This window comes from Lutjanus erythropterus, chromosome 19 (assembly GCF_056507025.1).
Source record: "Lutjanus erythropterus isolate fLutEry1 chromosome 19, fLutEry1.hap2, whole genome shotgun sequence".
NCBI classification, from domain to species: Eukaryota; Metazoa; Chordata; class Actinopteri; order Lutjaniformes; family Lutjanidae; genus Lutjanus; species Lutjanus erythropterus.
In genome coordinates this window covers 2,779,117-2,794,068 of record NC_139335.1, presented here as the reverse complement: position 1 = coordinate 2,794,068, position 14,952 = coordinate 2,779,117, and the positions used below count along the sequence as shown (strand labels likewise).

Below are 14,952 nucleotides of genomic sequence, written 5' to 3'. Positions count from 1 at the left end.
GTGTGTGTGTGTGTGTGTGTGTGTGTTGTGTGTGTATCTCTGCACCTTTGGGTGGATCCCACTGAGTTCTGTGGTGCTTTCAGTTCTGTGAGACGGGGAAAAAACACAGAGTTTTTCACAGCTAAGAGTCCAACTCCAAAACATCAAAGACACACAGAGAGAGAGAGAGAGAGAGAGAGAGAGAGAGAGAGAGAGAGAGAGAGAGAGAGAGAGAGAGAAAGATAAAGGGAGGGAGGGAGGGGTATGCCCTGTATCCGGGTAATGATGGAGGAGAGAGAGATGGGGGGGGGGGGGGGGGGGACAAAAGAGAGACAGAGGCATAGGAGGGAGGGTGAGGGAGAGAAGCCAGCCAACCAGTACGAGGAGAGATAGAAAGAGAGAGAACATGCTGAAGGGAGGGAGGAGGAGGGAGGATAGTGAGCGAGGGATGGGGAGATTGCCGGACCGAGCGGAGAGAAGTGTTACTACAGAGCTGCTGCTGCTGCTGGAGGACGGGCTGGGAGCCGAGGATAATGCTCCATCCCTCAGCGTACGGCAGCACGCCGGACACCTTGTAATTTCTCGTGGCAGCGGCGGCTGTGGAGGAGGAGGCTCTTCATTGTTGCAGCAGTGATTGTCTTTTCTTTTTTTTTTTTTTTTTGTTCCCCTTTAACCAGTCTTCTTCATCATCTTCCTGCTCGCCCCTCCTCACTCCTCCTTATTCCTCTGCAACTGGCAACCGCTGGGCTCCCCCTCCTCTCTTTTCTACTTCTGTCCCTTTCTCCAGAGGAGGGATTTCTCTATTTCATCAGGGATTGTAGAAGACAGTAAGAATGTTTTCTGTCTTTTTCTTTCTTCTCCTCTCTTTAAGGAGACGTGCATGGAGATGGATGGGGGGGTGCATGGCAGAGCAGAACAATTTTTGTGTTAGCGGTGGATTCAAAAGGGTGTATGTATGTGTGCAGCAGGGGGGTGGAAGGGGGGGTTGCATGTTCAACTTTTACTGCATTGAAACATGAATTCCTCTCTCACATGGCAGCCTGTGCATGCAACATCCCAATGTTAAACGGAGATATGTGCAGCAGTTGCACAAAATAAACACTTAAAACCAGAATAAAATGAAATGAGAGCAGCTGCAAGAGGGATGCACAGACACAAGGAAGGCAAACCGAGCAGTGTTTGGCAGCGGATTACTCCTTGATGCCAGCAGATGAATGCACTATCCCAGGTTTACAGAGCGGTGGAAGAAGAGAGAAAGAAGTGGGAGAATAATTAAAAAAAAAGGAGGATGCAGCAGTGGAGGGACACATATTTGTAGATTTATTGAGGCAAAGACACGACAGAGAATCAGATGTATGTGGCATCATCAGTAGGCATAGGTAAATGTATGAAAGATGCTACTTGTCAGCTCTTGGATTTATCATAGTGGCAAACTGATAATCCCTCCCACATACATTTGCATGCCTGCCAAGGATTGCTGATGATCTGCACAGAGCAGCTTTCTGCTCAGTGTTCACATTAAAAAGCTAACCTGTGCATAAAATCACCTCGTAAATCACACTTGGTCTACCCTGACATATTGACTGTAGCGTGTAAGGCAGGGTATGCATGGATGAGCGTGCACACAGACGTACCTGAGCATTAAAAATGTGTAGAAAAACGCACTCAGGAACGGATATAGATATGAGTGTCTTGTCATGCATTAAACAGCAGATATTCCAACTGATGTCCTCTCACTTCAGCTGCTGCTTCTACTAGAAAAGGGTCACCCTGCCAGCAGGGAACATGTGTTTGGTCTGCCCCTGTCATTATCTCTCCACCTGAGTTGAATCTATCTATAGATGCCTTTGTATCCACTGAACACAGCCCACAGGAAGGTGATGGCAGGTCACTTTGCAGGGCACACATAATTACACACAAACCACTTCTACATCGCATCAAGTGTTGCACACAGCGGCGTGCGACAGCATAATGTAGCAGGACTGAAAGTTAAACTGCGAATAACTTGTTGTCGGAGGCGTTGAAGCGTGAGAGACGTGGCTGTGTGCTCAGCTTCTGTTTCACACAGATTTGGACAATGGCACACAATGGCGGGCACATCTCCCACACAGTCATAGTAACTCACATGCACATGCTATTCATGCTCTGTATGTGGCGTGTCGCCTCAGGGACGTGGAGGTAGAGGATGGCAGAGCGGATCATCAGAGAAGACAGCCGGCGGTTACGCACCATGAGCGCGATTTTTAACAGTGTAGACTGTAAATGCTGCCATCGGTGCATCGATGGTGGATCTGGAGGAGCTTAAAGTCTGTATTGATGCATAAAAGTGAAGTGCTTTTGACAATGTCTAGTGATTATTCTGTTAAGTGTTGGTGCTACAGATCTATGAGTCAGTCTTTGCTTTGAGTGGTGCTCTAAGTTCAAACACACTCATCATGTACTGATGTCAAGAAGTCGCTACATGCTAACTTATCGCTGATCCGCTTCAATGCTCATTTAAAAGAAATAATGGAAGTCTCAATGCGCTCACTTTCAAATTTGTTTGACCATTCTGCAGTTTCTAAGGCAGAGATGGATGATGGAGGCTGGAATGCTGGTCCAGATTTCCAATTTGCTGGCCTGGAATTGCATGATAACTTTATTTCTTTATTCTTAACATAAGTTTTTGGCAAATTAATATGCTAATCAGCACAGAAATGGTCTGCTTTACGATAGAGGTCAACGTCGTTCTCAAGACTAAAGGTGGAAATTCGCATACGCACCCCTACACATCCCTACACTTCATGGCTGCCTCGCGTATCCCGCGTCCATTTGGAGCGATGGTTGTGTGCGTCCTCAGAAATTAACGCTACGCAAACGCAAATGTATGGTTAAACAGCAAGTATATCTCCAGCCAAAGAAAAGTCTTGTCTGTTATTTCCCAACTGCAGGAAAAATTAAGTTGATTAGCCCCGAAGTAAGCTGAGCAGGAAAGGCTAACATTAAGCTAATGCTAATACTAGCATTGTAACTTTACAACGTTGGCTCCAGTGTGATTGTAGCTTTGTAATTCAACCTTGAACTGCAGCATCTTTTTGGAAATGGTGGTAAAATAAATCCATGATGATAAATCCAACGCTGACTGTCTTTTGTAGTTGTTTATCCATTTTTCTGTTAAACAGTTGTTGTGTGCCCCCCACCGGCAATCCCATGATGCCTTAGGTTGAGAGGTGACCAGTCAGAGTCTGTGTTCCTGTCTTATTGTGTGTGTGTGTGTGTGTGTAGCTCTGATCTTAACTGTAATGGAATAACATGAGATTGACCCTTCAAAATAAAGTTTGTGGTGAGCTCAACCCCGCAGTCAGCATCACATGACCACAGTATTACTGTTACTGTCAGAGTCCTCTGAGTCAGTTTGATGAAAGCTTTTTCTTCACTCTCAGACCAGGGTGACACTGAACACCTAGCACACCATTTGTACTCAGGCTGGTCAGACTTATGTAACAATGTTTGATGCTTTTGAATGATGGGAGAAACACAAAACTCAGCATCAAACAGAAACCTGTCTGTGTGAAGAGGTTCACAGGTTTGGCCCAGTTTATCTGTTCAGTTTGACTCCCCGGGAGCTCAGTTAATTTGGCCTGTGGAAGTCGACTTGATCTGGTCCAACAGGCCGATGCAGCCGCCGCTGAGTGCTGATTAACTGACTGTCATGTCGTTTGTACTTCAGATGTTGTTTGGCACAAAGAGAGTCAAGGTCCAGCAAACCCCCACGATTTACCACCCGAGCAGATGAATTAACATTCAGCCCACGTTAGCGAGGAAATACCATTAATTCCTTCCTGGTCGGAAAAGTGTTATGGAACGCCACACTTTAGTTCCACTACATACACAGAGGACACAGCACACAGTTGACATTTCCACCCGTGCGGTTCCCTCTTTGGGGATCAAGGGACCAAAATCTCTCCTCGCCACTCATTCAGTTCAACAAAGCTTGACAAAAAGGGGATTTATCAGCACACTAGGGCAGAGATTACCTGTCTCAAAGAGGCAAAAACAGGCCTTGACAAATATAGATGTTGATTAAAAGAGAAATCAGGAATATATTTACTGTAATTTATCAGAAATTAACCAAGATATGCCATCAAAGATTAAGGAAATTATTCTGACACTATTCTGCAACAATAAGGCTTGCCTGCTTGCTCGACACAAATAAAATACCATGTTGGGCGAGTAAACCTAGGCTGGGCAAGTGGTAAAAAAGAGTTAAAATACTTTGATAATGACTAACGTAATTTTTCAAGACATATACTTGGGCTTTGAAAAGCTGGGATGGATCTTTTTTCTGTCATAGATGTTACATTAAGTCTGATATTATTTGATGACGGCTAATAAATAAAACAATTTGTACAGGGGCAAGTGAAAATTGGCTTTGGGCGAGTAGATTTTTGAGTCACTTGTCCTACCGGGCGAGTAAAAAAAGAACATTAATGTTGAGCCTTGCTTCTCTGACTACAGCGCTGCAGCCACAGAGTCCTCCTTTGAAATTTCGGGCCGGAATAATTGTTTTAGTGTTTCAAGTTAAGTTAGTTCAAATTAATGCCGAATGTTTGTCGCATGATCAAGTATCTGTTTATGAGTCATAGGAAATCATTTGTATTCTTTTACAAGGAGTAAATGTTTATAACGGTAAAATTGAGCAATATGTGAATGGAGTTTGGCAGGCAGTGAAACAGACAGTCGCTGAACTTGTGTATTTTCAGAGCAGTGGGCTTTTGTTTTCAGGACAACGGGCTTAGATTTGACGGATGACTTACACAGTGTAGGTGTGGTTGCTGCTTGTTATTGTATAATGCTGGACTCGTCTTGCGCTCCTGCAGTGCTCCTGCAGTGCTCCTGCAGCCTGCCTGAGCTTCCTCGAGTCTGTGGAGGAGTGGGCTGGGGGGGGGGACAACTTGCTTCAACCTATTTAATCTACCATCTGTGGCTCCAACTTGCTATTTGGACAGCAGTACTCATTTCTGGATGCACAATTGCTACATATTGCTCCTTTAATTAATTGATTTTTATTAATTATTTTGGAATCCTCTTCCTCATGGGCTTGGGAGGGATATAAAGGAGGTAAATGCAGTGTCTTTTGGACTGATTATCTCTCTCTTCTGTTGCTGACAACTTGTCAAAGTCCCTTTGTCAGAGGCTCATTTTCTCTGAGGTTTTGTCGCCCGTATTGTTTTCAGTCTCTCTCCTGGTTTATTTGCCCAAGTGCAGGGAGCGGAGCTTAACTTTCTTTTCAATATTTGCTACGCTGCTCAGTGGGGGATGTAGTTCATAACTCCAGATTTAGCCATCTCGTTTACTCTCTCACTCCCTTCTCTCTTTTTTTCCTCCTATCTCACTCATTCCTTCTCCCTCTTTTGCCGGCAGTAAACGACTGATCTGGGACAGACAGGCCTCCCCTGCGCTCTGTCCTACTTCAGCGATGTCCTCTCTCTTGTTTCTCCTTTTTCCTTTCCCTCTGTCGTTTACCTCTATCCACCTATCTCTTAGTGAGTGACTCTGCCTCGATCTCTATTAATCATTCCACCGTCAGAGACTGTTTCATCATACCGGAGTGATGGTTCTGTCTGGTGTTAATAGGTTGTCAGGGTGTTTGGGAGACAGAGGTGCCGTCATTTCCAACAGTACATTTTTCTCTTCCTGTCGAGATATAGAAAATTGATGCTTGTCTGCCATTAAACACCTCACCGTTGATTTGACGAGAGGTGATGTTTTGGAGTGAGAGTGGTCAAACTGCTCTTTGGTAGATGAGCAGAAAATCTGTGTGTCTTTAACATACCTTTAAAATTCAGTTCCATCTCTGCTGGCAGCAGTCGCTCATTACTGGACATCAATAAAACAGTTTGTTTATTACTGTCATGTCTTGTTTGGAGTGTCTTGTACTGACCTTTCGATCGTGCATGATGGCTACAACTTCTCTGCCAACTAGTGCATGATTTAAAGCTGTGGTTGGCGTCATTTTTTGGCAATAATTCCATAACAACCTTTCAGCATACTATAAATCAAGTGGTCTGAGAGAAAACTCGACTTCTTCACCTCCTCTTGGTTCTGTTTTATGAAATCTTGGCCCGTGACGGTAGACTTAAACCAATCACAGGTCATCTCAGAGACCGGGCGTTCCCATTGGCTGTTCTAGTGCAGCTGCACATGCACGTTCCTTCAGTGAGACCCTGAATCAATGGAGGAAACTCCTGCAGGAAAAGTTGCTATAAAGCAGAATTATCAGACAGAGAAAGGTCCAGCGAATGAGCAGCATGCTCAGCCCAGGAGTTTGTCAGCTCACCCTGTTACTTTTGACTTCACCTTCAGTTGCGTTCATTCATGGGCTTTTGCTGAGGTGCAAGAGGACGCGGCGGAGCTGAGACACAGAGCTGACAGACAGCTGCTCAGAGCCGGGGAGCTCTGGAGGAAAAGGGGACAAACACACAAACACAGCTGATGTCTGTTGGTCCGTGTTCGCTTACGATTGCCTCAGTAAACTGTTGTGTGCGCGCATGAAGTGTGTGCTGCTTGTGTGGCAGGAGGCGCTCAGGACAGGAGAAAATGAAACCTAACTCACGTCCTGGAGATGAGACCCAACAATCAACTGTTTTTCCAGTTGCAGCTTTAAGAGGGTCTTAAAGTAAGAGGAGAAGTATTTCTGTTGAAGCAGGACTTATGCACAGCGGTGCTTTGAGCTAAATGCTAACACGCTCACAGTGACAAAGCTAACATGCTGATGTTGAGCAGGTATAACGTTGGCCATGTTCACTATTTTAGTGTAAGGTACAGCTGAGGCTGATGAGAACACCATTATTTGTGCAGATATTAAGGTCTTTAGGGCTGTCACTTTTTCAAAAATCAAATTTGAACTGATTTGAAATGACACATGATTCATTTGAATAAATTCAAATGTGTATCTCATCTTCCCCAGCTCTATCACACATCAGAATAACGATGACCTGATGTTGCTCCACTCATCTGTGGTGCCCCGACTGCCTCACACATTTGGTGTCCTTGTAGAGTAAGAATGCTCATCTATGGTCTAGAACCCAAAAGACTTTCACACACTCTTAGATACTTTGGCATTGTGACTGTCCACTAAGCTTTGCTCGCAATTGTCCTGTTTTTGTAGAAAACACCATAATGTTACTATCTTGGTTTACTGATTGGTCAATAGGACATGCAGCTGGTCAAGCTCGCTGTGCTGAATCACAAACTACGTCACATGGTATCTTGAGCTGAGAGAATGTACATTTTGATTTTGAACAGATCATTTAAGTTTGCATTTCAAATAACCAGTGACAGCCCAATTGGTCATAAACCGAAGTTTTGGACTTAATAAAATACCTTAAGAAAGCAGGGTTTTTCTTGCCCATGTAACTTTGTATTTTTGCCCCCGACCTCCCACAAATATGCCCAAAGGCTTTTTAACGCCTTTTACCTGCTTTGGTGCAGGTAAATGCTCAGGGTAATCGTGAGGCAAAAAAAAATGTGTGTTTGTGAAAGCTTAGTTACATGATAGAACTAAACAGGACTGGATATCAAACCTCAGCAGCCGCTGTTTGAGCGCTGGTACTCGACAGACCATTTAGAAAACATCATTTTGGATATTCTCACTGATTAGTAGGTCAAAGCTGTTCAAACTGCTGTGCCTGTATTCAGCTCTGTGTACTTTTAGACCATTTTTTAGGTCTGTTAAAAGTGTGACAGTGATCCCACAGTAAGGAGCCTGAATCATTACTGTTCATCCTGTCTCTGCCTGATCAGATGCAACAAGTGCTGCTAAAAAAACGGTCAGCAGCCAGTTTGATTTCATCATGTGGGTTGTGATGATGCACCGAAGATCATTTTTTTTCTCTTATTTTGGACCAAATGAACCGAACTGAAGGTGTGAAAATATGATGACTGTCAGCTCACCTCAGAGCCCTCGCTCTTAACCACAGGGGTTTCACTTGGGGACGGTCAAAGTGGTGAACTGACTGACAAAACAGCCTTGATGGTATCCATAGAGCCATGCTGCTAGCATTGCTAATTAGAATGTTAGCTAATATATCGTTATCAGATAATGTTACCGATCAATCGGGCACCGACCGGAATCAGACAGTTTTCAGCTTGACCGGCTGGTCGGCTCCTGCTATCTGATTCTGTACCGGTCAAATCTACATGCTTGCTCTGCATGACGGTTCACGTCATGTGCACAGCGACACAGACCGTGACATCACAGCTATAAACGCTCACATAATAGTTTGTATGTTGTCGCTGTTAAGAGGATTGCAATATTAGCACCAAATTTTGGGACACGACCCCAGCCAAAATCTGAATCAGCAGCTGAGACTTTCGAAAAATCAGAATCAGCCAAGAAAATTGTAATCTGTTGATTGTAATCTAATTTTTACTCTAATATTGTTATCAAAATGTCCAAAAAATGCTTTGCAAATAAACAGTATTTCAGCGCTGTATTTTATCATGATATATGTGGTCATGTGGAGCGACAGAACAGATATTTTACTCTGAATTAAACTGAATGTTCAAGGGCAGATTTACTTAAAAAAATCTGTGGTTATCATAGTGGATGACGTGTTGTGTTCAGTGTATTTGCTACGAGAGCACTGATATGAAACATTTCTAGTTGTATGTGTGTAAATGTGTATTTTGCGCCCGTGGAAACGATGCCCAGCTGGGCTTTGGTTCCCAAGGGGATATCCCCCACCCATCACCACTACACATCCTCACATTCACTGTATCTCATTCATTTCTGCTACCTCGTCCTCCTCACAAGCTGATCACATCTGTCCCGTTGCAAAGACTCCATTCATGGTAATTAGAAAGGAGGATGGTGGGGGCTTGAGGAGGGGGTTTGGAGGGCTTTGGCCAGACTTCCTCCATGCATCATGAATTCACTCTCAGTTTATTAGGGCTAATTGCGCCATTGAGAGGCAGAGAGGAGGGGGTAAGTGGGGATTTTGAGTTCTCCCAACAGTCACCGCTGCATCATCAAAGTGGGGTTGCTATATTTAGCAGCAGCAGATGCATGGCAGCAGCGGAGCAGCTCTGGCCTGGGATGATGATCAGAGTGTTGGGTGGGGTGTGATTTGTGTGTGTTTCTGTGTGTGTGTGTGTGTGTGTGTTTGTGCACGATTGAAGACAGCAGCATCAGCCGCAGGATCTTATGCTGCATTCAGGTCCTGTGGGGCAGACAGTAGATATGAGCTTCACACTTGAAAGCACCGTTCATATCAGTTTTCAGGTGGTAAATATGACTTGAACATTTAATGACTGGATGATAAATTGGACAAACTGGATGTTGTTTTAATCACTAAAAAATGCTTGTCCTTGATTTTTGCTTTATTTTTTTGGCTTGTAAATGCTGTAGTGAGTGATGGATGTGAATTTTTTTTCTTTGTGGCCTGAAATGAGATCAAACGCACAAACACTTCAATGTATTATTCTGGAAATCCTAAATTTGTTCTCACTGTTATTCCCATAAGCCTCGAGTGCAGCACTACAGCCTGATAGGATCGTGAGCAGCGTTCAAAGAATACCCGACAACCAAAGCGAGTTTCATGTTCTTTTATCTGCGAGAGGCTTATTTGATTCAGCCAAACAGCGAAGTATGTAAGATCTGTGTAAGCTACAGAAGACATTGTGACATAGATTGAAATCAAATCATTTTTGGCTGGTAGGCGATCTCATTTGGCAATGCATACTGCACTTTAAAACAGATATTAATGAAAATAAGATCCTTGTAAATCAGTCTTCCTGTTCCATATCACTTGAAGGAGAAATTTGCAGCATATTTAGTCACTCCTCCTTTAATATTTCCATTTCGCTGCACAACTTGTTTTTTATTTGCCTGTTTCAAGTCAACTAGAGTTCAGATTAATGCTGAATGAGTAAGTGTCTGTTTATGAGTCATAAGTAATCATTAATTATCTTCTAGAAGGAGTAGATGTTTGTAACAGTTAAATTGAGCAATATGTTAATGGAGTCTGGCAGGCAGTGAGACAGGTAGGCAGTGAGACAGGCGGCCACTGAACGCAAACTCCTGTCTGTTTTCAGAGCAGTGGGCTTTTGTTTATTTAGTTTTACATTGACAGTTATAAACAGCTGATCAACTTATAGTGTAAGACTCGTCGCCGCTCATTATTGTCAAATTATAACGTTGCTCTCGTCTTGCACTCCTGCAGTGTTCCTGCAGCCTGCCTGAGCTTCTTCGAGTCTGTGGAGGAGGGGGCGAGGGGAAACGACTCGCTTCAACCATAGATGGGGGTGATTTTAAATAGGATTTCAACTTATTTAGTCTGACTCACCAGATGCTCACTGCGGGCATCAACCTGCCATCGGTTGCTTGGTCTCAGTCGGTACTGCAGCATCCCCTGGGAAACAACAGCAACCTCTGAGATGACAACTTAGAAGCTAAAAATGGCAAATTAGCGCTTGAGTTGCTAATGGTACAAATGCAAACAAGCTAGCAGCTGTTACCTTTTCTTTTGCAGGGATTTAGACATGTTAATGTCATAGCTTGCCTCCCCATGTGCAAATGTTCCACCCAACAAATTCCCAGAGTGCTATTTTAAAGGGAAACCAGTCGCTGCATCCTGGGCTTAACTCCACCTAAGATCACTGTGATTGGTTTAGAGATACGCTGAGTGCTACAGCTCCAATTCGCTATTTTGACAACTGTATTAATTTTTAGATGTGCAACTGTTATATTGCTCCCTTGATAAACATGATTTTTGATTATTATGTTTCAGAGGGTGGTTTGAGTTGCCCGCGTGCTGAAATAGATGTCAGCTAGCTTGTCAGTTCAGTCCAGGATGTTTGTGGCGTTGTTGAGATTTCTGCTGACGTTACTGTCACTGCTTGTGACTCGTCGCTTTGTGCAAACTCAAACTGGTGTCAGGTTTGCTACTTGTGATTGAAAGGTGTCGAGATGCATCGCCTTATTTTTGTCACAGTGTAACGGACGCAGCTGCAGCTGATGGAAAATCCAGCCTTTGTGGTTTAGGCTTTTGACTCTCTATTGTATAATATAGTGATTAGCTTTGACATTACAAAAACAGTTCATTATTTCCCCCCTTCTCTCTTCCTGCAACCTCTTTAAATAGCACTATTATGTCGCAATTTGTTACTGCGTCTCAGCTGAAAAGAATGGAGCCTAATTCTCTTCACCTCCACTGAGCTGCAGCCCTCTGCTTCCATATTGCATTACAGTCTTTTTCAAACAGTAACTGATCTGTCATCAAGATGCAATGTGTTATTTTTGGTTTTCATGCTGATTCTGCCTCTCTGCTCGCCTCCTCCTCCACCAATGAACTTGTCATGGACAGAAGTGTGTGTTGGTGTGTGTGCATGCACCTTATCCTCGTGTTTATGTGTGTCAGTTTGCACCAGCAGTAGGCAGCAGTGGGTGTTTTAAAGTTTATGGGAGATGATGAATCGGCGATGTTCGGGCCAGGGAAGGTTTGTGCGTCTTGCTGCATTAATAATGGAAGCACAGCTGGCAGTATTTATAGCAACAATGGAAGGGGGCCGTGGCAGCGTGAATGGGAGGTGATATATGAGATACGGTACATCCTGCCAGCTCGCCTGGACATCAGACAGTGTGAGTTCACTCACACACAAGTGGTGCTGGATCTGAAATGGACAGACAGAGGTGGTGAGGGGGGGTCTGATGGTGACATGTGGACAGACACACACCCGTACACACTCACACTAACATAATCAGACTTACAGTGGGAACAGATTTGCACGCAAAACAACACATGTCCTCCTCAGATCTCTGCAGAGTTGAGGCGTTTCATCAAAGGAGGAGAACAAAAAAAAAAAGACAGTGCTGCTGACAAACATGTAGGTTTTGTTTCAACATTTAAGCTGAAGTGCTGGGTGGTATGGCTTAAAAATTGTATCTCAATATTTTTAGGTGTAAATTCTCAAATAGTGCAAACATTTGATGATCCTATAGAAATTGATGCATTGCTGTAGATTAAACTACACAACAGTTTATATAATGGTTAAAATGAGCACAACCTTAAACATCTACAGCAGATCTACATCCTGTACGCTTGACTGAAGTAAAGTAACTGCCCCTCAGCAGAGACCAGTGCAAACACTGAAAACTTGAATTTGACATTATCGTCATCTGCTGTATCACACATTGATTCATGCTCGAATATGACAAATATAATTCATGTATCGCCCAGCCTTCTGTCAGAGTCCTGCCCCCTGGAAATTTTGCTTAGCGAAAATCTTTGTGCACCTTGTACCATCTAATTATGTTTTAAAATGTGACGATGCTGTGGTTAAGATCTGCGCAGATTTAGGAGCAGCTTAGGGTCAAGAAAGATCTTGGTTCTGATTGAAATGCGGAGTCTGGGGCTCCCTTCTAGACACGACCAAGTCTGCATTCTGGTGACTGTTTGTGCACCAATTTGTGCCTTTCCACATCGGTTTATGGGTCTAAAAAATCTAGTATTAGACCTCTGGTATTTTCTCTTCTGGCTCCTGCATGGTTATCAACTGTGCAAGGATGCTTCTTCTTCTTCTTCTTCTTCTTCTTCTTCTTCTTCTTCTTCTTCTTCTTCTTCTTCTTCTTCTTCTTCCCCTTTATGGCAGATTGCAACCATTGCTTTTGAGGTTGCACACCGCCACCACCTGCTTTACTTTTGCAAGTCTCTGACTTGTGTTCTTTTGGTTTGTCAAACTAAAAATCCTCTGCTACTTTCAAGATTTTTTTATTTATTAATTGCACATGTTCTAAATACTGAGGAGGACATGTTCCCTGCATCCCCCCTTGAAATCTTCACCAGTGGCTGCTGATGATTAGAAAGTTGTCGAGGTCGACAGTCCAAGCTATAGGAGGAGAATGAGTAGAAAAGAGAGGGAAGAGGATGTAGCCACAAGCTGAAAATGGGGGAAGGACTGTATGGATAGAGGCAGAGGAGATATGGCCTATAGGAGTCTTTTGATGTGAAGCCATATTGATTGGCCTACATAGACTTAGATTAAAACAGCGAACATGTGACGCCTTTCCCTCCTCTGTGATTGGAGTTTAAAAAGTCTGATTGAATCGTTTCTCGGCTCCTTTTGTTACTTTCCCAGTCAGATAACAAGACTCACGAATGACAGTGGCACATCAAAAGCGGCCGAGTCCCAGTGGATTGCTGAAGTGAAGGACACGGAGGTGAACAAGTTTGTGCGCAAGACAGCGGGGACTGTGAGGAAATAAAGCTCCGTGACGTGTTTTAGTCAAAGCCACTGCAAACAACTTTCATATCATGTTAATTTTGGAGGCCTCTGTGGCAGAAGAGGTCGTGTTTCCACCGTAATAACCACAAAATATAACGTCAAAAATAAAATGATTGACCAGATTGTCTCGTTTGTTTTTGTAGGTCATATAGAGACATTAATATTAAACTGCTTTATAACCAGTTAAAAACTCCTTGAAGTAGCTTAAAGTAGAAGTGTCAACACGGTAATGTAAAAACACAAATTAATGCTTCAGTAAAAACATGTAAAGTAACCAAAGTAAAAATATTCATTCAACTAAAAATACAGATTAAATGGGTAAAAAGAAAAATGTCTTTTTTAACACAGAAATATTCAGTTTAATGTTATAAAGGACTAAAAAAAGACAGAAAGATCTAAAGATTACAAGAATATGATTGTCATGTGAATGCTTCATTTAATACAAAAAATAAACGCACAATATGTAAGTTGTGTTGCTGTGGGTCTCCCTCACATTAAAATAACAGACGTAGTTTGATGACATCATAAAGTTTCATGTAATCATGGGAATTATCTCCACTTTTAAACAATCCAACATGATTCAGGCCATACTGACGTATCTTCACTTCAGTAGCACTTATGTACGCTAACATTTCCACTTTCATTCTGATATTTTTATTTACAGACATGTTTGCTTATATATCATTCATATCCTGATTTTATATAATATTTCCTAAAAACATGGTGAAAGTTAATGGTTTTTTTTCCCCATGCCTGTTGACAATAGTTTCTGATTTATGGAGCGATAAAAAGAGATATCCAAAATTCCCTCTGTAAAAATCTTTTAACATGTCGACAAAATGAAAGAAAAGTTTTGAACCTGGTTTTATCCAGTGTTTCTGTTCAGGATTCAAAAAGAAATCTGCTTGTCCAAAGTGAATTTTTACTTGCCCCTATGTAATAATTGCCATGTTTTGTCTTTATTCAAGGAAGTTAATCAGAACAAGGACACAGTGTGTCATAGATGCAAAGCAACAAACATTCGTGCATATTGGAAATGGTATGACGATATAACAAAGAAATGGACTCTAACTGTGAGACAATGCCTTTAATTTTTCTAGATCTTCCAGCCCAACCTGACAACTTACTTGCCCCAGGCGAGTGGGCAGTCCTCATTGTTGAGCCCTGCTCTTCACCTGTAGTGTCTCCCCTCAACTGAGTGATTACATAACTGGCATTTGTTTAGTCTGTGTGGAAGAATCCCATCAGCATGACTTGCTCAGTGTAGAGGGGGATAAAATGTGTGTTTCAGTAATGTGTCTGCTCGGGATGCTGTAGCTGTCTGAACAGCTTTTCCCTTCAAATGCCTTGAAATGTGGAACCACAGACCCTCCTGGAAGAAGTGCTGATTCAGCTGCTGCTGAACCGCAGGGAGCTGAAAAAAAAACTCCCTTCACTCGGTCAAACAAGGCTTTTTCAAACCGTGACAGCTCTGTCCAGCTTTTGGCCCTCGCCGCTCGCTCTGCCTCGTTTTGTTCGAGAGCGTGTGAGAGAGTATGAATCACAGACGTCATCATGTCTCCTGGTTCGAGGCGTTTTAATTCCAATTGCCACATAAAACCCGTCTTTTTGGGTTTTTTTTTTAGTCTCGTCAGAGCCGCACGTTCATCACAACCCCGGCTTCGGTCAACTCCCAGCGGTCGAGATCAAAACTTCCATTGCCACGCC

The 14,952-nt window shown here is 43.0% G+C and overlaps 1 protein-coding gene across 1 annotated transcript in view; it reads left to right on the top strand.

The window, feature by feature from the left end:
• Positions 1-332: 332 nt before the first annotated feature.
• Positions 333-14,952, top strand: part of shank1 (SH3 and multiple ankyrin repeat domains 1) — a 115,764-nt gene continuing 101,144 nt past the window's right edge. Inside the window, exon 1 of the mRNA XM_084743455.1 lies at positions 333-806. The gene's annotated coding sequence lies outside the window, so the exon portion shown is untranslated. The remainder of the gene's footprint in view (positions 807-14,952) is intronic.